General features: G+C 51.5%; 1 protein-coding gene across 2 annotated transcripts in view; it reads left to right on the forward strand.

The window, feature by feature from the left end:
* Glis1 (GLIS family zinc finger 1) overlaps positions 1–23,520 on the forward strand; it is a 189,996-nt gene that overhangs the window by 50,009 nt on the left and 116,467 nt on the right. The window lies entirely within an intron of this gene.

Consider the following 23,520-nt stretch of genomic DNA (forward strand, 5'->3'; position numbering starts at 1 on the left):
CGAGTTCAATTCCCAGAAACCACATGGAGGCTCGTAACCACTCATGGGATCTTCTGGTATCTGAAGACAGTGTCAGTATACTCACATATATAAAATAAATAAACATCTTTAAAAAAAAAAGTGGCCCACTAAGCTTTGCCTACAGCGCTCAATGGCTTTCCCAACCCAAAGTTCTAATATTTCATAAAAATTTTACCTCTAAGGCGTAAAAGCCAGAAAGTCATGATACAGCCTACTTGACTGCACCACTTTCCACTGTACTTTCCCTGTGTTGCTGTGAGAAAACTCTGTGAGCAGAAAAGCCTTAGGAGAGAAAAGGATTTATTTGGCTTAAACTTCTAGGTCATACTCCGTCACTGAGAGAAGTCAGGGCAGGAGCTCATGAACTGACTTGACGTGGAACTCAATGGAGTAACACTGCAGTGCTGGCTTGCTTGTGGCCTCATAGTTGGCTTTCTTACCCTATGGCCATGGGATAGTGCCAGCCACACTGAGCTGGGCCTCTCTGCATCAATTAACAGTCAAGACAGAGCCGCCCCCCACCCAGGCTTGCACATAGGCCTGTGCGATTTGGATAATTCAGCTGGGGCCCCCTTCTCAGGTAAGTCTGGCCTTGTTGATTTGACAGTTAAAAACTAAGTAGGACAGTTGAGTTTCCTGGCCCCAGAAGGTTGGGAAAGGAACAACAGGGCTTGCTTTAGATTTGTTCCCAGGAGTAGGGCCACAGACCCACCCCACTGACAGAAACAATCAGAAATAATCAGAAAGTTGGTTCCAAAGAGGCCAGATGGAGTCTTTAACTGGGAAGGGTTTCTGCAGACCAACCCGTCCACAGTTTTCTCTCTGTTCTCCCTCTATAGTTGCCCTAGACCAAGGGGCCTCCTTCCCTCTTGTTCTGCTTCTGACTGACCTATACCCACTCATTGAGATCTCCCCAGAGCTCCATGGCCCTGGAACCCGGAATTTCTAAGTCTCAGGAGAACTCTAACTCCTAAAGTCTAAGCTGGTAGTCCTACCCTCATTATAAGCGATAGATTCTCCTCACAAACATGGACTAGAAAATACCCAAAGGGCTGAGGCCTGGCTTCCTACCCAAAGCAGGCAAGCTTTTGAAGCTTTCTGGGCCTTGGCTTCCCTATGTGGTGGGATGGACAGCAATGGCCTATTTCCAGGTAGTACTTCCTAGATTCTGAGAACTGAGAGTTGCTGCTTCTGTCTGAAGAGCCCTGGCCAACTGTCCACTGACAGGACCCTCTAGGAGTCCTGTGCTGTGCTGTGGGAATGCCTGTGTTTCTCTGCCTCTGTGCACTGGCAGAACTGGGCTCCTGACCTTAGTCTGTCCACTCCGTGTATTTCCCAAGGAGCTAGGGCCAGGGAACAGTGGAGGAATCCCACACTATGGGGATGCTTTCCGAGTGCCAGGCCCTTCAGAGATGTTTATTTCCCCCACAACTCTGGCAAGAGGAGACCATTGTTCCCATTTCATGCATGAGGAGCCTAAGGCTAGCTTGGAAGGGACACGGGAGGCAAGCACCAGAGGCCAGCTCCTCCCTTGAGGAGGAGGAAGACTGAGAACCTCGAGACGGGCAGTTCTTAGCACGGAGGGTTGTGGGGGGTGGGAGTGGGTGCAGGGATGGCGTGAGAGCAATCGAGAGACGAGGGTGCTCCTGGCGGGTGCCTAGGCCTGGATCCAAACAGAGTGAGACCCAGGCCTTGGGAGACGTCTGGTCTGGGTCTTTCTATTTATTTGCACATCACCAGATGTAAACTAATTTGTTTAGCAAGAAAAAACACATTTTTATTGCCTTTAAACTGGGCTGTTTCCCTCTGGCTGTCCACCCTGCACTGGTAGACGGGCCAGGAAGCAGAACTTTTGGGAACATTCTGAGGTGAGGTTGCGGCTGCAGTGTCCTATGTGGGGGTGTTTGTCCACAGCGGTTCACTAGCAGTCTCTACTCTGCCGTAGCAGCTGATGCATCCCTAGCGAGCTGCAGGCTGTGCTGTGTCCTCGTGTTCTCTTTTGGAGGCTCATGCCTGGACTCCCTAGAGGAAGCCTGTTTGGTTTCTCCCGTTCTGCTTGTTTTGACAAGTGGCGGTGTCCATTGTTAACCATCCCACCATACCTCATAGACAAACCACAGTCTTAGTCAGACTGTCAGCCCCTTGTGTAGAGCTTGTTTCTGTCCGGGCTCCTGTCTGGTGCAGCAGAAAGGGAAAGGTGCCTTAACAACAGGAGGAAAGGGCACTCGGGATTCATGGTACTTCCTGTGTTTGCCTGCTGCTGGGTTAGGTCCTTGCTATGGGTCATGTCACTTAACCTTTAGGACTCTGCAGAGCAGGGATCACCATTCTTGCTTTGCAGACAGTGCTCACAGAGGCCAAGAGTGGAGTGAGTATGAAGGCTCCTTGGTACAGAGCCCACCCCTCTCCTGAAGCAAGTTCTCCAGAGCAAGTGCCTGCCACTTGGAGGGGTTCTTAAAGCTCTGGGTGGAGAAGGTAGAGCGAGGAAGATGCCTTGCCTGGGCCCTAGAGGGTGCTAGAGGGTGTGCTGTGAGCTAAGAAGGGGGGGGGGTTGGGGGAGACGGGATTTGCTTCTTGGGGGTTGCCCCAAGCCTGGTTGACTGTAAGGCAGTTCTGTGACTAGAAGGGCAGTTCTGTGACTGAAAGGGACCAGATTCCCGCTTGATCAGCCCGATTATCCCTAAGGGACTGGTCTATGACCAGGACGGTGCTCACGGAGGCCTTTCTCAGTGAGTGTCCTGAGAAGTGCAGGGTGAGTGGGTCACAGTGGGGCTGGTGCAGGCTTTCTAGGGACGCTGTTGAGTGTCTTGGTATGAGGTTCCCAGCTGGGGTGCAGTTCTGGGGTGTGGGGAAGGGGGTTGAAAGAGGAAGGGTAGGCTCAGAGAGGTGGGGAGCTTCGAAGGGAAGGGAGCTGTGGCCAGCAGTGCTCAGCCTACACAGAGGAGACCCAGCTAGCCCAGAGACTGTCCTCCCAGGCCTGGGCAGCTACCTACTTGCCAGAGGGTAACCAGGAGTCTGGCCCCACCCAAGGGTCTTTTCCTATCCCTGTCCCTCAAGTAGAACCGCAAAGCTTGCATGTCGGGCTTGTGGTGTGGTGTGTCCCAGATTGCTTCTTCCTGTAGGCTTGATGTAAACCTCAGACCCCAAACCAGAGCAAATGGTGCTAATTTGCTGAATCCCAAACTGAACCCAAGGATTAATTTTTTGTACCTGAACCAAGTCTATGATTTCTTACTGAAAATAAAAGAGAGAAGTTTCTATTTAATTTAGAGTCTCACTGCCTTTTCTTTTCCTCTGTCTGCTATTGCCCAGAGCTGCTTGGACAGGCTCCTGTTGGCTGTTGGCTCTGGGTGATTCTACAGGCTGCATGGAGGTGCCGGTGGGGGTAGGGAGAGGGGGGAGTGGAGATACAGACCCCTTTGAGAGCTTTTAGGGGCAGGTTTGGGGGGTAAAGGTGGTAGACAGTGCCAGCCCAACAGAAGTAGCCAGAGGACTGGATGGAGCCTTTCTGTTCTCTGCCTGTGTAGTAAGCTCTCTGGAGATGCGAAGCTGGCCTGTTGCCTGGAGTGAGGGGATCGAGGAACAATGCTCTGGAGGTCTGTGCGTGAGGTCAGCCACACAAGCTGATCTGAGTGATACTGCATGCCGGCATGGCTTCTTTTTTCATTATCCTCTTAGGCTTCCCCATAGACCAAAGGCAAGTTAGGATGTCCCTGTTAGCTGTGAGGCAACCTGAACCAGGTACAAACCCAAGCTTCTGATACAGGGAGGCAGGGAAGGGATGGGTGGGATACAGGCGCCTGTGTCTGCTCATCCTGTGTCTCTGTGTGCCACAGGCAGGTCACTAAACTCTGAGCCTCCTCTTAGGCATGGGAAGGGTGGCTTAGTGATTAAGGGTGCGCTCATCGTGTTCCTCCAGAGGACCCAGGTTTTGTTCCCAGCACCCACATCAGGCAAACAACAGCTGTAATTCCTGGTCTAGGGACTTCCAAGGCCTCCTGCCATCTGCAGGCACTAGCATGCGTGTAGAGCACATAACCCCCCCACACCCACACACATGCGCGCACGTGCATGCATGCAAATAAAAACAAATGAACTTAAAAAAATAGAACTAAGATCCTGAGGTACGAATCCTAGCTAGGTTAGGGCCACCAGCATGGGGTAACATATAGAAGGCGCCCAGAGAGCAGTGGTTGTGTGAATGCAGGAATGAGTGATTTAAAGAGTCAGGTTCAGGGAAGAGGCTGTTTGGGGAATTCCAGGTTACTGAAGTTATATAGACCCCACCTCTGACCCTCGTCCAGCAGAAGTGGGGGTGTCCGAAAACCAGCTGTTACTAGGTGACAGACTTTGTGCCTCAGTCTGACCTTCAGGCTGTGTGAGCTCCTGGCCTGACGCTATGGAGTAGTACTGAGTTAGCAGTACTAGGTCATCAGTACTGGGTCTGTAGTACCAAGTTAGTACTACTACATACTGACCCTATTACCGTGGCCACGGTGAGGAGGGGTCTCAAAGTCTTTCTGTCTCAACTCCTTCCCCGAACCTGGCTCCTGGAAGCTTGGCTTGCCACATTCTGCTGGGATGCCCTCATTCTGGTGTGATGACGTCAAGCCTCAGTCTTCCTTCTGTAAAATAGAGCTGTCAGGTCCCTTCTGGTTATGAGCTGGCATCCTTTAATGGAGACAGCATTAACTCAACCTCAGAGTGCTGTGCTGAAGCCCTAGGGTTTTGCTTATCTGCCTCCACCAGCCACTTGAGCATTTCCTTGCACATTTCTGGGAAGAGTGGCTCTCAACCTTCCTAATGACGCAACCTTTTAATACAGTCCCTCATGCTGTGCTGACTCCCAACCATAAAGTTGTTTCATTGCTGCTTCATAACTGTAAGTTTGCTGTTATGAATTGTTATGTAAATAGTTTATATATGCAGGATATCTGATATTCAACCCCCACGAAGGGATTAGATTGAGAACTGTTGTCTTGGAGGTCATGGGCCTCTGTCCTGGACCTGGTCTGGGTATGCCATGGTATCCTTCTCAGTGTTTCACAGGGCCATGGGGCTCTGGGTCGGACAGTGACCAAATCTGCATGCCTTGGGAGCATAGTTACCTGGTTTCTGTCCCCAGAGGCCGAACCTAAGGCACCAGGAACTGAAGTGACTCAGGCTTATGGTGGTTGCCAAGGCATCTCACCTCCCAAGGCTGCAGGCTTTGCTCACCCACTTGCTGGGTCCTCCTGCACTGAGCCTCTACATAGAGCTAGGCAGGCCCTCAGAATTGTTTTTTTTCCCGGGCAGTTTCCAGGGGTGTGGAGGTGTTGGCTGTGACCCACACTTCAGGAAGTGCCGACCCAATTCACCTTGACCCAGGTACTTTGTAGTTTCTCTTCACTCCATCCCTGCTGAGTGGCTGACCACAAAGGCTTCTGTGTATTCTTCAGATTGTCACTGTCCTGCTTGTCAGAGGGGTATGTAGGGTGGAAAGGGGTTCCTTTCTTTCTCTTGAAAAAATTAGGCCTGTGTCGTTGAATTTCATCCTTCTAAAAATTAGGTCTGCCAGTGCAGTAAACTCTGATGTTTGCCACTCTGTCCCGACCCCTGAGCCAACTGAGAGGAAACCCAGTGTGGGGGGACAGTGTAGGCTTCTAGTAAGTGGGGGTGTCCATAGGGAGGGGCCTTGGAAGGCTCCCTGGAGGTATGCCTGAGAGGCAGAGTCAGGGATTGAAGCCAGGTCCCCACCTCTCTCTTGGGCTGCTTGGCTCACTCTCTCCCTGAAACATAGTGAGAAGAATGGGCCGATTTTCCTGATATGGGCCATTTTCTTGGAGGTGGCCCTGATGCCACTCAGGTTGTTTCAGAGGCATAGCACCCCAGCTCCATTGAAAGGCTGTCTAAGCGATGTGCAGTGGCCGTGGGCAGGGTTAGAGCCGTAGGGTGACGTGGTCCCAAGTGGAGTGTGTGATTAGGGAGGCAGAACTCTCGGGATCCAGACAGAACGAGGCTTCCACGTCGATGGCGCCACTCGGCCTTTATAGCAGGCAGTGGCAGGGAACACACAGCACTTGCCAGCTCGGGTGATAAGACTCTGGTGCTGGAGTGGCATGCTGGGCCATGTGCCTTAGCTGTGAGTGGGGTGGAGAGAGGAGACCAGAGCTGCTGCAGATCCACACCCCCATGCTGCCCTGGGCACAGCGACCCATACTGGGTCCAAGCTGCAGGGCTGCCTTGAGGGTCTGCAAGTTAAAGACTTTCAGGTGACCCTAACACACCTACTGGACCAGGAGGGTGGGATTTGACTCGTCAGAGAGGCCTTGCTGCCTATCCAGATCACAGATGTGCAGCTGAGCAAATGGTGTGGCTACCAGGCCCACAGCTAAGTAAATAGTCCAAGGAGAAGGGGGCGTTCTGGGTTTGGGAGGAGCAGGGTGACTTTTCTGCAAGAGGAATAGAAAGGAACCAGGGAAAGCTTCCTGGAAAGGTGACTTTCTTGCTGGGCCTTGAGAGGGGTACGGGAATGTGAGAGGCAGGGAGGTAGAACTCCATCTAGCTGAGTGGGGTCAGATGGGTGTTATGGTCCCATCCTGTGTGAGGAGGATGATGGGGCTTGGGCAGGTGGGGTGTGGACAGGTGGAGCATCTTGACCCCAGGTGATGGAGGACAGCTGTTCTAACTGCTCCAGCTGTTTCCCAAGACCTTTCCTGGGGAAGTGAAGGTGGTGCCTTGCACTTCTTCTGTCCCATTTAGCAGCTGGAACAGTGAGGATGCCTGGTAGGTGCATTAGGGTGGCCTTCCTGCCCCTGCCTCCAACCCCTCCCATGTTCCTCTCTACTTTCCTCAAATTCATGGCCTCTTTTTCATTATCATCACACACACACACACACACACACACACACACACACACACACACACACACACGTATAGAAACCTGCTGAGTCTGGTTTAGTGTTACTTGTGGGTGTGTGTGATTTCAGGGCTGACCACTTGGCATTTGATAACCAATCATGGGCCTCATCCCTGGGAAAGACGAATGAATTCCCCGTCCTTTGGCAGTCATGATTTGCCTGCAGTCCTTTGTCTGAGGGTGGGGCCCCATGGGATTCCCCCTTCCATGTTACCATGTCGATTGGACTGTCATTGCTCCGGCCTTGTTTAGGCTGCTACAGTGGCGAGGTGTAATGGGTGTTGCTTCGCGCTCATTTGAAGGAGACAGAAACTCACAACAGGCTTCCCCATCCTCTGGCCCTTACAGCCTCTCCACCCTTTCTTCTTCTATGTTCTCTGAGCCTCAGGTGCCAGAGTTGGGCTGCAGATGTATCTGCTGGGGGGCATCCACGATCAGTTGATCTCTGTCTTTTGCCCAGTCGTGATTCCCTCTCATTTTCTCTCTGCTGCAGAGAGACGCTTCTTTGACAAGGGGTGAGAGCTACAGTTATCTGTGGGTGTAAATATCTAGACTGTTGTTTGGAAATAGATTGTTCTAGTAAAGAGGCAGCAATGGGTTCTCTTTTAGATTCCATGTCTTCACTAGCCCCGGATAGTTGGTTAGGATTCCAGTAGCAGGCATGACTTTCCTCCTGATGTGCAGGCCGTAAGTCCACTTAGACGGCTGCTGGCTACCACCTAGTGCCACTACTGCAACTTCAGGGGTGCTGATGGTTCTTGTGGTTCATAGGCATCACAGCCAGGTAGGACTATTCATTGCTTCCTTCCCTTGGCGACTTGCACAGCACCGTCTGGTGTTCTGACAGCTAGTCAGGGAGGAGGCTGAGCATTCATTCTTCTTGCTGGTGCGAAGGACCTCTTTTTCAGAGGCGTCACTGGGTCTATCCTCCTTCTGTGAGGTACTCAGGTCCCTTTCCAGATATGGTTTCATATGACCCAGCCAGCCCAGCTGGACTGTGCAGAATGGGTTTTGCGCCTGGACATTTTTCTTCTGCTGGTAAAAGTATTTTGAGAGCTCATCACCATGTTGACACCATGTTGTCCTTTCTAGCCTTCTACTTGTTAGAAAGATCTACAGCTGTAAAGAAAAGCTCTACTCTCCTGGGGTTTTGTAGTTTTAAACAAGTTCTCACCTAGCAGCTGTCTATCAATCCAGCAGTGACTAACTCAGAATGAGATGCATTCTCCCACAAATTCCCCCACAGAGGGCAACACCAGTTTCCCCTGCTTGTGCACATGCGTGCTTTAAAGAGAGCTTGAGTCGTTCGCAGATCTCGCTGGCTGGGTGATGTGTTGGGAGAGAGCAAAGATGATCACAGCACCTTGGAAACGACACAGAGGGAAAAGAGAATGCAAATGTGACTAGACCAAGACAGGTTAGTCTTCTGGGAGTCCCACAGAGGCAGGAGCTTGCTAGGAGGGCTCAGAGGCCAGCGTAGAGCGTGGTGTCGAGCACAGATCCAGGGATGGACCTGGTTGGGGCATCGGGGGAATGCAGAAAAGACAAACATGTGCACATGAACAGGAAGGCTGAGGTTGGGTGGACTGGGCTTTCTGATGGAGAAGCTACAGCACCCTGCCTATCGTATTTAATATGTACAATTGAATAGGGGTGAATAGGGGTGTGGGGTTGCTGTATGCAGCTGAAGGAGGTGGGGTTACTATATCCATACAGACAGGGAGGCATGGTTGTTATGCTCACCTCATTAGGAGGAGCCTTCGTAGGGGAGCAGTCTTCAGGCCTTCAGCATCGGGGGAGAAAACTATGGTGGACAGTTTTACATACACTATCAACACCCGCTTCCCCACACAAGGAAGCCTTTGCCATTCCTCTGAACCTCACCTCATGGAGAAAGCTTTGCCACTCCCACGTTGCTGAGGCATCGGAGTGGATGGTGTGGCTGCAGCCATGGCGACAGCTCAGGATTCATTCATTCTCCCTTGCTCCCCACGGTGGAGAATTTGGACACCACCATGGGCCTTGACATTTTTTCCTACTAGATTTAATTTAGCTGATGTCCTAGGATGAGCCAAAAAGTCTCTTCCTTTTAGAAAATTAAGATACAGGACCATACAATCTTTTATTATCTACTGTGTGTTGACATCTAGGTGTCAGGAAGTGATGAGGGAGACTCCCCCCCACCTCCTGCTCCCCAGGCTTTGAGTGACCAACAGCCCTCCTGTTAGGACAGCATGGATGTCTGAGATGATTACATAAAGAGGTTACAGGGCTTAAAAGGGGGACATCAGATCTGGGTTTGGGGAGTTTTCCTGGGGGAGATGGACAGTCCAGAGGTCACTGTCTCATCTGCAAACCTTGTGCAGCACAAGCCATTGTCTGACTGGGTGCTGTGGCCCCTCATTGAAGAGGTGAGTTCAGACTGGGGATCATCAGGTTCCTGCTGGCTGAACCTTTAAAAAAGAGAGAGATTTATTGTTTTGTGTGTATGTTCGTCTGTATCCGTGCCCACATTCGTTTATGTGCACCACATGTGTGCACTGAACCCTTTGGTCAGAACTGGTTTATCTCTGAATCTGAAGGTCTGGTCCAGAAATGGGATTCCTGTCTGTGCTGTGGCTGCTTGGCCACTTCTGTCTTAGGGCTGAGTCACTCGGTTAACAAATCAGACCAGTAATCTCCACATGTTGTCATGGAGCCTGTACAACATCAAGTGTCTGCCACAAATCAGACCAAATACTGTCAGCTGGCCCCATTGGGCCATGAGCTGCCTGGTCATTGAGTCTTTGGTGGACAGACAGCTTCCTTCCAGAATCCGTGCATATGAAGACTGCTCTGCTCACATAACATATGGCCCACGTGGGGCTAGGCCGGGCCTAGTTGCTGGCTGCTGCCTGGGATGTATCCAGCTTGCTTTCTGACAGCCTTAGCCCTCACACACTGCCTGGCACAGAGGTATCTGTGAAATGAGGGACTAAGAAGGAACTGGTCCATCCTGGAGATACGGGTAGAGGGGACAGACTATCACCCAGTCTTATGAGGTAGAAAAGATTCCCCCATACCCCCATCCACCTGCCTGTGACTGAGCCCCTGCTGGGGTCCTGGTCCTGTACTGTGAGATGGGATCATAGAGGGGGCTCAGGTAGCAGAGGGGCCACAAGGCTCTGTTTATATCGCCCCTTCTTGAGGGTGCCCTGTCTGTGCAGGATGCCTGGGCACACCTCCCCATGGCCATGCTTTCAGGACAGAGACAAGTTAAGAACTCTGGCAGACATAGAGGAGGTCTGGATGAAGAGCCCCAGCAGACTGAGGGAGATAGACCAATTTAGCTAAAGGGGACATCCAGGCACAGTGCAGGGGCTTCCTAGTCTGTTGTGTGGCCTTCAGCAGTAGACCTCCCTTGTGGATATGCCTCAGTGTTTCTGAGGCATATCCATATGGTATGAACATTAGAAAGGTCAGGTGGTCCTGGGTATCCACACCACCATGTGGGAGAAAATGGGCTATAACCTTCACAAACCACAGTAAGAAAGTGTCCCATCGGCCAGTTAATGGGAACATTTTCTTGTTTGAGGTTCCCTCTTTCCAATGCCTCTAGGTTCTATCAGGTTGACATAAAACTGGCTTGTGCCAGCACATGGACAAGGATAAAAGTGTTAGCCTGTTGCAACAGGACGGTTTTCCGTGCGTACCCTTGTGGTCCTGCCCTCGCTAGTTCCAGCTCCAACGGGACACCGGGATCAGTGCTGATTTATCTCAGTGACTCCACACTGCCCCCAAAGTACTCTTTGGCCCAGGCGGGTCGCTGCCACACCGGTTTCATACAGAGGCCGCCCATCTCGTGGCTCTCTTACTGCGGACTCTGTTCACATTTCTAGCATCTACCCCCTGTTCCCCATGGAGGCTACCCTCTTGTAACCCTCTGCCGCTGCTCTGTTTACATTCCCAACAGCCCCCCGCTAATAGTTATGGCATAAACTCCCAACAACCCGTTAAAATCAAGACTCAACGAACTGCAGCCCAACAATGAGATGTATCTGTTAAATCCTCAATCCACACTACATCCACACAATGAGCTCACAACCAATTGATAAGGATATAAACCACCCACCTAGAAAAGATAAATTTGCCTACAGAAATCCATCCCAGCTACCTTGGCAATTCAAGACCACCCGGATCTAGGGCATCTTTCTTGGTCTCCATCTTGATTTCTTTTTCCTTCTCCTTCTCTCCTGCCTTACAAAAACTTTGTCCCTGCCTTACTTTTTTACTGTCCAATCATGACCTAACTGGTGCCAGCCCCCACCTGCATAGTGACATCAACCTACATTAGCCCCACAGCTTATACCTCCTAGATATGCAACAGCTGGAGAAGCCCAGGGCCATCTTGGCTGAAGGTTGGACCTCAGCTTTCATGAGCACCTGGTGAGAAGGACAGAAGGAAAGGCTACAGGTTGGGGCATTGGGAGGGAACAGCATCTAATCACTGGCCCTGAAGCTCCCTGCATGGCTGGAAGACCCACAGATAGGGGGTTTGGAAGGTGCTGCTGAGGTCATGAGGTAATACAGAGCCGTTTCCTTGACCTAGGGCCTCCCTAGGTTTAGGCCCTTTTTGCTGAGTTTCAGAAGATTTGGGGGAAATATTCCAGGCTGGACCCTTAGGGAGGACCAGAGAGGTGGGAAGATGAGGTTGCAGAGGAGACAGGCTGGACCCTGAGGGGACATGAACTATGCCCAGCACCTAGGATCTCTGTCAGGCAGGGGACTTGGGGATGTAAGTCAGGTGGCTGTCACTGATGCGGAAACACAGCTTTCATCTCAAACAGGAGAATAGGTTATCCTGGAGCCAAACATGAGTGACCATGACCCTAAAACACAGATCCAAGTCTCCCTAAATTCTGTGTTCCAATGTGTTAACTGAGTGGTAACAGAACAAAGTCATGACCAAGGCCCCTTTAAAATACATTGGTTAAGGCCAAGTGGGGGAAGCCCTCCCACAGGCTTCTGACGTGGCCCCTTAGCCTTGTGGTTGGTGGAAGCTAGTGGTCTGTTTATTCATTCCAAAAGGTTTTATGTGTTAGTCACAGGGACATTAGGTCAGACACAGAGATGGGCAAGAAGTGTCTCTTAAAGGGGCTGAAGATAGCTCAAGGTAGATTGTAACTAGACTAGAATTGCAGCATCCCAGTGTCTCCACAGTCACTGACGTGATTATCAGCCTTGCAAAAGGTCCAGTGTAAAGTTGGACCACTTTTGTTCAGACTGCCCTGTCCCTGTATGAGCAAGTGGCCACCCCGTCCAGCGGACTCAGTGTTATCCTGTCTGGTGTCTGAGGCCTCAGACCTGACTTCAGACACTGAGTCTGTATAAGAAGCATTCTCTCGTGCTGGTTGGGGAAAGAGCAGGTGAGCTGTGGACACTGGGCAGAGCTGCTGTCAAGAGTGGTGTGTGCCGAGCGGGTGCTCCGTGAGGCTGCTCCTGGAGGGGCAGTCCCAGAGTAGAATGGAGCCAACTTTCTAGGGGGTCAGAGCTTAGCGTTCACACTCCCTGGCTGTGTAACCCCAAGCACACCATGACTGTTTTCTATGAAGTAAGTAACCGAGAAGTCGTTCTTGGGGATGCTGGAAGGATTAACTGGCAATCCCCTCCTCTCCCTGAGTCTGTTCCACCAGGCTCCTGTCCTGAGCATGCCACCATGAAGGTCTCTCATCCTACATGACCCTTCCCTAGCAGAGGCCCAGGTGCTCATGCCCCTCTTTGACACACTAACTTGGTTTGTGTTCAGGACATGCGGTTTCCCCCTCCATGGTAGCGCCTATTCCCTCCACTCTTCAGCCTCTTTTCCACGGGGTCACGGGCCGCAAGGCTGCCATCCCTGTCTACAGGGATCTTGGTCACACGTTCATCTTTACATATGGTTTGCTTAATTCCCCAGTCTGTTTCTCCTCCTTTGGCCTCACCTCTGAACTACAGACTTCTCTGACTTTTAGTTGCAAGTCTAGCAAATATCTCAAGCCTAACTCATTCCGAATCAAGCCAGCAGCCCCGTCTCTCTCTGTCCTGCTCTTTCCCCCATGGCAATGTCTCTCTGTCTTTGTTCTATGCCTTACATCTGACTCACCCTGAAATCTGAAATCTTGTTGGCTCTACTTTGACAATAAGGACAGGGTACTAATTTTTTTCTTTTCTTTTCTTTTCTTTTTTTTCCTGTCACTGTCCTGGCCAGGCCAGCATCATGCTCACTTGGGTAAATTCCCTGTAATCCCCTGTTTAGTTTTCCTGCCTCCATCTTGGCTTCTCTGGGGCTGAGTCTTAGTCACACACACTCTTTCGGTGTAAGCCACAGTCCTTGCAGTGGTGACAGCAACCTTGTCTTCTGTTGTGCACTCTGACCTCATCCGGCAGCATCCGCCCTGTCCTCCAGACTTGCCCTCAGACAGTGCTTGGCTGGTTAATCAAGTGATTGGCGGGTGTCTTAGTTACTTTTCTGTTGCTGTGGCAAAACACCGTGACCAAAGCAACACAAAAGAAAGCACTTTATTTGGGGATTCACAGTACGAGAGATTAGAAACCACGACCATCATGGCAGGGAACATGGCAGCAGGCAGGAGACAACCACGAGGCTGAGAGAGCCAACTGGTAGTGGCGTGGAGTTTTGAGACCACAAAGCCTACCCCTTGGTGACACATTTCCTTCAAAAAGTCCACCATCTTAAACCTTCTCACAGTTTTACCAACTGCTGACCTAGTCAATGAGTCTATGGGGGCCATTCTTGAGTTACTGCAGGATGGCAGGCCCATACCAAGATGTCTGCTTGCTGCGTCTCTGCATCCTCGCAGTGCCTTGGCCTCTCAGGGGGGGGGGGGGTTGTGCTCAGACTGTGTCCCTGTCAGCAATTGCTGATCCCTGCCTGCTTGGGGGCTCAGCTGTGGGCTAGGCCTTAGAAACTGACAAGGCAGACCCAAGACCAAGAGTTCCTTACTCAGTGGTCGAGACAGACCAAGGAGACTAGTGAGGAACCAGGGGTCACTCAGACTGAGTTGGCTCTGCCATGGCCTTGCCTTGGTTAGTACCGATGGTCACAGAGGCTGGAGGAGAGATACAAGGCCATTTGGGAGGCAGGAGAAGCAAAGTATAGGTTTGCACCACAAAAAGAATCTTCAAGTTTAAACTCTGGCCGTGCTGTTTGCCAGCTGTCACTGTGACCCTGACTGAAAGGCTACTTAGCTTTTCTGTGCCTTAATGTCCTCATCTATAAAATGGAGATGTTGCAGGGTTTGCATGAGAGGACTTGGGGGTAGTAGAAACTTTAAGAAGTAAGAATTACATGAGCATGTGGTACAGCTCAGTAAACCATGGTCTCTGTCATGATTGGTGACTTGCTGAATTGGGGAATGGACCAAAGGAGTGTCTGGAACAGTGCTCTAACTACTTGGAGGTGGGACGGGCCAATTTCAGGTGGGAGTGGGAGGACCAGCTCACCCAGTGGATCTGGGCATCCTTAGAGCATCTGGTGGGACCACTGAAGCTCTCTGCCTCCCACCTCCCTTCCTATGCATCTTGCCCCCCCCCCCCAGGCAGGAGAGGGATGCAGCAGTGGCCATCGGTGCCGTCATCATTGTGATAACAGCAATGATAATGACTCCACTTGTGCCGAGATTCACATACAGAGCGTCCTCATGTCCATTATCTCACAGGAACACATGGTTCCAATAGTGGCGGAGGGCACATTTCTCCTGGGCCCTCGGAGGCTGCTCTTTGGGAAGTCTGTTTCAAATAACTGGGCCTCTCATTTTTACACTGCTTTGTGCTTTGCAGAGCATCTTCACGTTCTTACTCTTTTGGCCCTCACACGCCTTTCGTGGCCCATGGTCCGAGGAAGGACTTTGTATCTGACAAGATGTGACCTGGAGGACTTGGGGGTTCCAGCCATTTCCAGGTTCAAGAGTCTTCATTTCCAGTTAGTGTTCATGAGGGCAGGCCTTCCGCTGAGCAGCAATGCAGCCACTTGGTGACACATCTTCAGGGACAAGGAAGCTCAGTGTCCGTGAGGAACAGGCTGCCGTCCCAATGCAAGGCTTCTTATTGGTGCTCATGCTGGGCCTAGCTCTTTGTTTAAAGGCACCCAGCCTGTCTGGGCACTCAGCACTGTCCTCCTCAGTGTGTATCCCTGTCTGCCTGGCCTCGTGTGCTGCTAGTGTCCCCGTGAGATCCCAGCCTGCCTGTAGCACCTTCCTAAGTACCAGCCAGACAGTCACTGTGTCCCCAGACCTCCTTGAGGTGCTTCCTGCCATGTGGACCCTGTATGGGGTGGTCTGGGGAGAGAAGCTATCTGGAGGTATTTCACTGTTGGGAGATTGTTTCCATGGACAGCTAATTGGGCAGGTAGGAGACTTCTGTTTCAGGATGAAACCCCAATATCAGAACAGGTGAATGAGCCTTTGAGATGGCTGCCAGTTACAAATCACACTCATCTTGTGATGTCCCTGCTTATAGAAGAGGCATCTGCAGGGTTACTCAGCCAAGATGGCGGTAAAGGGTCCAGGCCTGCACAGCTCCATGACCATTCATTCATTCATTCACTCATTCACTCACTCATTCACTCACTCACTCATTCACTCACTCATTCACTCATTCATTCACTCATTCATTCACTCATTCATTCACTCACTCATTCATTCACTCACTCATTCACTCACTCACTCACTCACTCATTCATTCGTTCACTCATTCTGCTAACTGTACTCATCATGCCTGCTCTGTGTAGAGCTTAGTGCTCTTCCTGTGCAGGTGTGATGCTGTAGTTGAAGTGGAGGTCATCTTGAGTCCAGCCACCGTTGCCAAGGAGCACCGTGGACACAGGAGAGCTGTCTAGCTGGAACAGGCATGATGGGTCAGAGGAGGGTGGGGTCAGACCCACCTAAGAGGACTCAAGCTCTAGAGGAGACTGACACGGCCTCTGGCATAGCCTTTCTTTTCCAAGAAGTCCCTTCTGTCTCCTTCTTGGATCTGGAGCCCATGGCAGCCACTGGGAATTCTTTGCTAGAAGCTAGCTTTTCATATTGTCCTTCTTAAAGACCACTTGGGGCCATAACCTGTGTTGACCTTCCTATATTATACATTTCTTATTTTACTAACTTTGTGAAATAGTTACATCCCGCATCCAGTACCATGTTTGCACATGGCAGACAAACCCCAAGAGCCTCTGCGCCCTCCTCAGGTGGCTTCACACTGTGTGGTAATAAGGGGTGGTGAAGGCTAAGAGGGAGAAGGGCAGACAGCAAATGTCCTGGCTCTGAGGTGGGCACTGAAGGATGAGGAAGAATTTATGGAGCGTGGGTAACTGACAGGGAACAGCAGGTCCAGCAGTACACAGTCTGGGAGTGCCAAGGAGAAATGGTCAGTTTAGGGCCTGAGTGAGCATGGGGCTGGAGGGTGGTCAAGGCTTTTCGGGCCTTTGGATCCCAGTGAGGAGTTGTGGGTGTGACAGGCCCCTGGCATAGCATGGTTAAGGAGAACCAAAGAGACCAGCGAAGCAGCTGGGAACTCAGGCTGGGTAGATCCTCCTGGAGGAGAGAGTAGGTTTGTAGGAAGCGTAAGGAATGGGGACGGGGCAAAGATGCACAGGCTACCTAACAAACCGACCCCCCTCGGAAGAACCCCAGGGGGCCCAAAAGTTTCAATGTGTCCCACCAGTTTATGGGCCAGGGATTTGGGGCCAGGCTCCTCAGGCAATCCTTTGGCTGTGAGGTTCAGCTCTCAGGTGTTCTGGTTGAGGGTACAGGACAGATTGGTCCATCATATGTTGGCACATAGTGGTGGCAGGAAGGCTACCCATTAGGCTCTTCCTGCTGTGCATGTTGTACTGTGTGATATCCAGCAGGGAGGTCAGGTTTCTAGGAGGCTAAGAAGGGGGGTGAGCCCCATAACATCAGACTTGTGGCCAGGGAATATCTGCTCATGGTGGTTTTTTGCTGCTGCTTGTTTGTTTGTTTGTTTGTTTTCCAGCCACAGCCTTCAGAGGAAGAATACCACACAGATGGCTTTTTTACCCCACCCCTTGACTTTTCTTGGAGACATTTGTGCCCCTCCAAGGCCAGGAGTAGTATAGGGCATGTTACAGGGACTGGAGCCTAGCTATGTGAGGAAGACACTTAACTCATTGCACAGTTTGGGATATCTAATCTGTCAACACTGACGTCAACTATGCTCCACCCACACACACCTGGGACACTGTCTGCTTGGTGGACCAGGGTCCTACAGGGTCCAAGCACATTTGCGGGTGCCTAGGTGTGTCATTGGTAATCCAGCTACCAGCACACAGCACAGGTTCTGTTTAGCCAAGGGCAGTGTGGCTGTGTGCTCTAAGCCCAGCCTAGGCCTAGTGCTATCTGTAATAAACCTGAAAAGGAGCCAGAGCTCAACAGGCAGAGACGGTATGGTCTGTTGCTGATAGCTGCTTTGTTACGGTGTGGGGACTGGCCACACCATTGTCTTTGCCCATGGTACCTCATGCCACCTCTCAGACCACAGCCATCGTTAGGGCCTGTCCAGTGACACAGTGCTGTCCAGAGCACCAGTGGAGTTGGTTATACTTGCCCCTGTGGAATTCTGCCTGTGTGCCGTTCCCCTGGTCCCTCCACACAGAGCCGGGCCTTTGGCACCATGTGCTTGGGTGTCAGTCAGCTGAGCTGGATTGCCCTGTTCGCCCCCGCCCCCCTCAGCAGCCAGCCTGTACCTGAGCTGGGCCAGCACTGGCTCTGGAGTTCTGACCCCAGCCCTTATCAGACTCACACCACATGCCGTCACTTCACCGTCTCCCGCTCGCCCCTCCGACCCCGTTCTTCACCGAGGATGGTTTAATTGTTGCAAATGGAATCCGTGTTCTACAGAAGTCCAATAAATCTGCAGTCTGTCTTCCCGGTAATCCATCACAGATTGCAAATCGCACGAGGAGAAGTCTATAAGATAGGTTCTTCACGTCTAGCATGTTGGGTTATTTTCATGTCTTGTGGTTTGCATTTGGCCACTGTCATTTTAGAGGAATTTCCTGCCATCTGCGTTCAATTGAATTTTCTCACAGATTTGTGCTTGCTTGTAAATACTCAGAGCCTGCAGAAAAGGGAGCTTTGTTCTTGGTGACATTTCAAAAAGCTGTTCATGAAGCCTCACCGGCCGACCTGCAGTGGTCATGAGAGCGGGCGAGAGTTGCCCCTGGGCCTTGGGATGAGATGTGCTCCCCTGCAGGGCAGCCAGCCAGGTCAGCTCTCTACCCCTCCTGCACCCAACTGCTTCCTTCAGGGTTGCGGCCAGTTGTGTTGGGTGTACTCATTCCTTGGCTCTGTGCCCTTCCTCTGTAGGAAGACAGTTGGGGTGAGACAGTTCTGGACCCTAGTGTCCAGATCCAGGCTGTTCTAGTTCAACCCCTGGTGATGGGAGACAGTCCAGGTCTGTGTGGCTATAGAGAAGTCACGTTGTTTCTCAGTGCCTCAGGGTCTTTCAGGGGCCTTAGTTACTTATACAGCTCGAGTGGCCTGCAGCGTGCAGCTGGGCCTCCCTAGCTGGTAGGTCTTCCTTGTAGCTGAAGTTGATCTCCTGCCTGCTGTGTGCCCGGTCTTCCACTTGGGCATAGGAAATAAGAGGACGCAGAAGAGAGAGTGGGTCTTGTCTGTGAGGGCCAGTGATTGCTGGGAAGATCACGGCCATCCCATGGCAGGATGGGGGGGAACCTCTCCCTCTGTTCTCATATCGCCAGTGACGAGCCTGTCACCAGGTGCCGCTGAGTGCTGCATGTGATCCTAATTTATTTGCCCTTCCACTCACTTTCACAGACAGGTGTTCTCTTATCTGCCATTGAATGGATGAGGAAGCTGATATTGGGAGATGTTACCAGGCCACCTGAGGCTGCCTGCCTACCCATGGGAGACACTGGGGCACTAGGGAACAAAGGGACTTGTCTAAGGTCACACAGAGCTGGGCCTTCTCTCATCACCAGGGGTTGAACTAGTAAATGAGAGGAGTTAAGTCTCTAAGGGAGACATTTTCTCCTGAGGGATCTAAGGTGTGGGGATGGCTGTCCAGAGTGATGACTGTCACTCTTGAGTGCACAGGCTTTGGGGACAGACTCTTGCCCCTCTCCCCATGAAAAGAGGAAGTAAAGACTGAGTGACAAATGAGGAAGGGAACTTGTGGGAGACTGATCTTAGAGTTTAGGTGGCCTTCTTGCTCTCAGTTTTCTCAGCAGAAGAATGAGGACAAGTCCCTAACCACATGGCCTCCAGGTATGAGTGTCCTGTGGGCCTGTGCACAGGAGCCCTCACCTGCTGGAGGGCAGAGTTCCTCAGTCACCTGCTCCTGTATCATCAGCATCACCCCTGCCTCCAGAGAAGCAGGCTTGTTTTTATCATAGTAAAAGTCCCTCCCTTCCCCCAAGCCTTGCTGTCCTGCCATCCCCTTCTAAGCAGACTGTCTTGGAAGAATCAGTCGGTGCTTTTCTTCCATTCCCCAGTCCCCCTTCTTCTGAGCCACTCTTGGCTTTCAAGTCCTCAGCTATGCCTCCACTGCTCCCCCAGAGACAGCGAAAGCTACCACGTCACCATGGCCACTGCATTAGTGTCTGATCTTTACTGCCTTTGAGTGTGCTTACTTCCTCCTCATGGATGCAGCTTTGTGGTGTTTCATCGACACCATATTCTCTAGCCCCCTTCTGGGTTCTGCCTCACCTCGGTAGCTGTTGGTGCTCTCCTGATCCTGAGTGGCTCAAGATTATTTAGGGCTCCCTTGTGCCTTCCAGAGAAAGGGGGCGGGGGATAGCATTCTCAGATTTAATGGGTTCTGAACAGAGCTGAGCATGTCCTAGCCGCAGCTTGGCCCTCTCCTCAGCTCACTCCTGGGTGGAGACTTTTTTGGCCACTGCTCTGTCTCCAGTGCCTAAAGCCGTGCTGGGCATGAGAAGCACAATGAATGGATGCATAGGTGAGTAGGGACCTTGGCGACCGTGAAGTGCTGAGCTTACTGTGGCAGGAGAGCAACAGTGTTCCCTCTCTGAGGTTCTTGATCTCATAGTCAAGCCAGATGGAGTTTAACCTACCCCTCACTGAGCCATCTGTGTCTGCCCCCTAGCACGGCAGAGGACTTTGGGTAGGAGCCCTTTAGTGGAAATGAAGACTGGTGGTCCCAACACCCCTATGTCTGAGGACCTGACCCAGGCAAGGACCTCTAACATGGGATCCCTCTATCCTCTTAGCCCCCTGCCGGCAGCCAAGAGGGTTGGGCCAGGGTGAGCCAGAGGATGAGCTAACACATAGGTTGGTCGTTGGAGAATGGCACTGGAACACCAGCCTCTGCGCACCATCGGTGACCTGGTCACAGCTGGCTAGAGGCCACACCTCCTTGTCATCGAGGATGTCTGTCTCACCCTGATGGTCTCACCAGTTACTGCAGCATCTCCCTGGGTAGAACATCTGCAGGCACACCTGTGCTGGTGGAAGCGGAGGCAGCCACAAAGGAAGCTGTCAGTCAGGGGGGGCGGGGGAAGGGAGGGAGAGGAAGGAGGAGTGGAGATAGAGAAGGATGACAGGTGTCAACAGAAGGAGGCCGTGAAAGTCTTCTAACTTTCTCCTGTGGAACGACACCAAAAGACACAGTGGAGATGGACCCCAGGGAGACGGGGCTAGGGGTCTTCAAGCTGCCATCTTGTTCCTTTGCCAGCACCTCTGCTGGGGGTGTCACAGGAAGAATGGGCGGAGGAGTGAGTCTGTGGGGGACTAGGAATAGCATACTCCCTCTGCAGGAGGAGGGAGAGCCAAAACCTCGAGGTCTGAATCTTTACACTCATTTGTCCTCATTCAGAGGTCAAGTGTATCTGCCTTCTCTCAGTCAAGCATCCGCTGTACTCCCCTCCCAGGGCACTTCTCTCCTTCATCTTTGCTCCCCACCTGCCGCCGCTGGCGGAGAGATGCTCTGGTCCTCCATGACCTGCAGTCTAGCCTCTAGCCTGGCTTACCTCTCTGGCCCCAGGACATTGCCACAGCAGGTGTGCCAGCCATGGAGGGAGAGACCTGGTGAGCTGCCATAGGCTGCCCTTCCTCTTCCCCACTGTCCATGGTCCTCTAGGGGGTGGGAGTGGGAGCTGCTGTTTTGTGCCTACTGGCAGCTCAGTGTTATTGCTTAGTAGCCTGTATGTACTGTGTGTCCAGAAAGTGGTTTGGGGTGGTCCTTTTGGTAGCTTTAAGTGGTCTTTGTGTCATTTCTGGACACAAAGTCCCTCTTTGTCACTTTGGAGCCCAGTTTTAAGGGGGGTAACCTAGGAGGCTTGTGTCGGAATCAAGAAACCCCGGGACACATGTATCACTGGAGACTTACTTCTTGCTCACTTGATCCGTCTTTGTCTGGCTGGGCCCTGAGGACTCAAATGAGTCTGACCTTGTCAGGGGGATTTGTGGTCACAGGGCCTGGGGACTGAGACACATACTCCATCCAGCCTAGGTTAAGGTTTGGGCCTTTTAGAGCAGGCCTTGCCAGTGTCCTCTCTGTTGTCATTGCTGCTCTCATCCTAGTGGTTGAGGATACGTTTTCAGGCAAGGAGAAGGGGACTTGACCCCAGCCTACTTCAGACTCAAGCCCACTTGTCCCCAGCCCTGGGCACACAGCACCCAGCTCTCATCTGCCATCCCCAGCACAGAGCTGGCACGGATAAGGCCAGGCACTTGGCAGCCTCACTGTTTGCAGGGCTAGGATGGACTCACAGAAACCAAGATCACTGTGCCCTTGCTTCGTTTGCCCCGAGTCCTCCCCAGGCCTTAGTACTCAGGTGGAGCCCAGGGCCTACTGTCCCCAATTGTTGACTGACTTTGAACAGATTGGGTGATAGCACCCAGCCCACTGGTCCACAGGAGCCAGCCTGTCCCAGGCCCACCCTGAGACAGTTCAGGGATTTGGAACTTGAGATCCACTGGGCCTGCAGAGTCCTCCTATTTCATTTAAGGAAGGGAACTAGCAATTGTTCTTGGAAATTATGTGGTTAATTTTGTGTTTCTGCTTAGGCAGGGGTGGGAGCGGGGACCTTATTAGTATCAGTTTGGGTAAAAAATACTGAGGCGTTCACGGCCAACTGCTTAATAGTTTTCATTGAATTAATTTTAAAATGAGAACCTTGTTTTCCTTATTTAATAGTAGAAAACGACTTCCACATTCTGCCCAATAACAAGCTCAGTTATGGGCTCTCCACAAACAATACACACATTAAAGGCATTGCGCTGCCCTTGTGTGGAATGAAGAATTTTGTGCAAACTACTTATTATAAGCACACGATGCTCTTAACTCTTTTTTTGTTTTAATTTTTTATTTTTTACTGTCGTGGTGACAGATCCAGCCCAGAGCCGAGCTGTTAAATGACACAGACGCTGGCCTTTTCAGTCTATGAGGGGAAAAAAAATGGAGTAACATTTTAGAAACACCACAGGGTTAGAAGGAGATTGTTAGTTCATTCGTCCCAACATCCAGTGCTTGCTGCCTAGGAGAGAGTGGCTACAGGGACTTCATGGCGGCTTGGTAGCCAAGCTCATGCTAGCCCATGGAGCATAAGCCTTGGAGGGAGGGAATGGCAGCAAGGGACCTGGCTCTGGGGTCAGGGCACAGCTTGCTCCACCCCTCTGTTAGTCCACCTGTCCCTTCCTCTGCTGGGTCAATCAGGAAAATAATTTTTATCCTAGTGTTGATGGGACGTTATACTGATTGGTTGTCTCAGGGCCCTGTTGGGTGGGTGGTGCCATTCTGTGTCCATTCATCTCTTCTGGGTGTGTGGGCCTTTATGTATGTATGGTTTATTTTAAAGATTTATTTTATGTGTGTGAGCGTTTTGTCCGCATGTATGTATGCCATGTGCGAGCCTCATGCTCACAGAGGTCAGAAGAGGGTATCAGATCCCCGGGACTGCAGTTACGGATAGCTGGGAGCCGGCATGTGGGTGCTGCTCTCTGGCAGAGCAACCAGTCTTAAATCACTGAGCCACGTCCACAGCCTTTTTATTTGTGTCTCTAATAGAGAATGCATAGAGTTTGAGCACCATTATCAGCTTGTGTCCTGGTTTTCTTTGGTTCATTAATGTGCCCGATTGTCTGTCTCTGTGTCTCCACCCCGCCCTTCCCATCGAAACGTAATGAACTACCTCAAACCATGACGTCAGACATTAACAGCTCGCACCTGACTGCCAGCTCTCCTGTATCCAGTCTCCTTGCCTCTATTTGGAGGTGATCGTTTTACTAAATTCTGTTCCCATTTCTCTGTTTAGATTATGCTTCTTGCGGAGATAAATCACACATTCGAGGGTGTGCAGACCAGTGTGTCCTCTGATGAATATTGAAACCACATGGACTATTACAGTGGCCCCGGTGAGCCCCATTCATGCTGCCCTACTTTAGAGAAACACGGGCCTGAGTGGATTCGTCCTAGAACTACAGATTCGTTTTTTTAGTTTTCTAAAGTGGTGGTACCGTTTTGTCTCCCAGTCGCAGAAGGATGGAGTGAGGAAGCGTTCGAGCAAGGGGCACTCACAGTGTCACTGCACGTAGCAGGTGACTCTGAGCATTCATGTTCACCAC

Source organism: Rattus norvegicus, chromosome 5, assembly GCF_036323735.1.
Source record: "Rattus norvegicus strain BN/NHsdMcwi chromosome 5, GRCr8, whole genome shotgun sequence".
NCBI classification, from domain to species: Eukaryota; Metazoa; Chordata; class Mammalia; order Rodentia; family Muridae; genus Rattus; species Rattus norvegicus.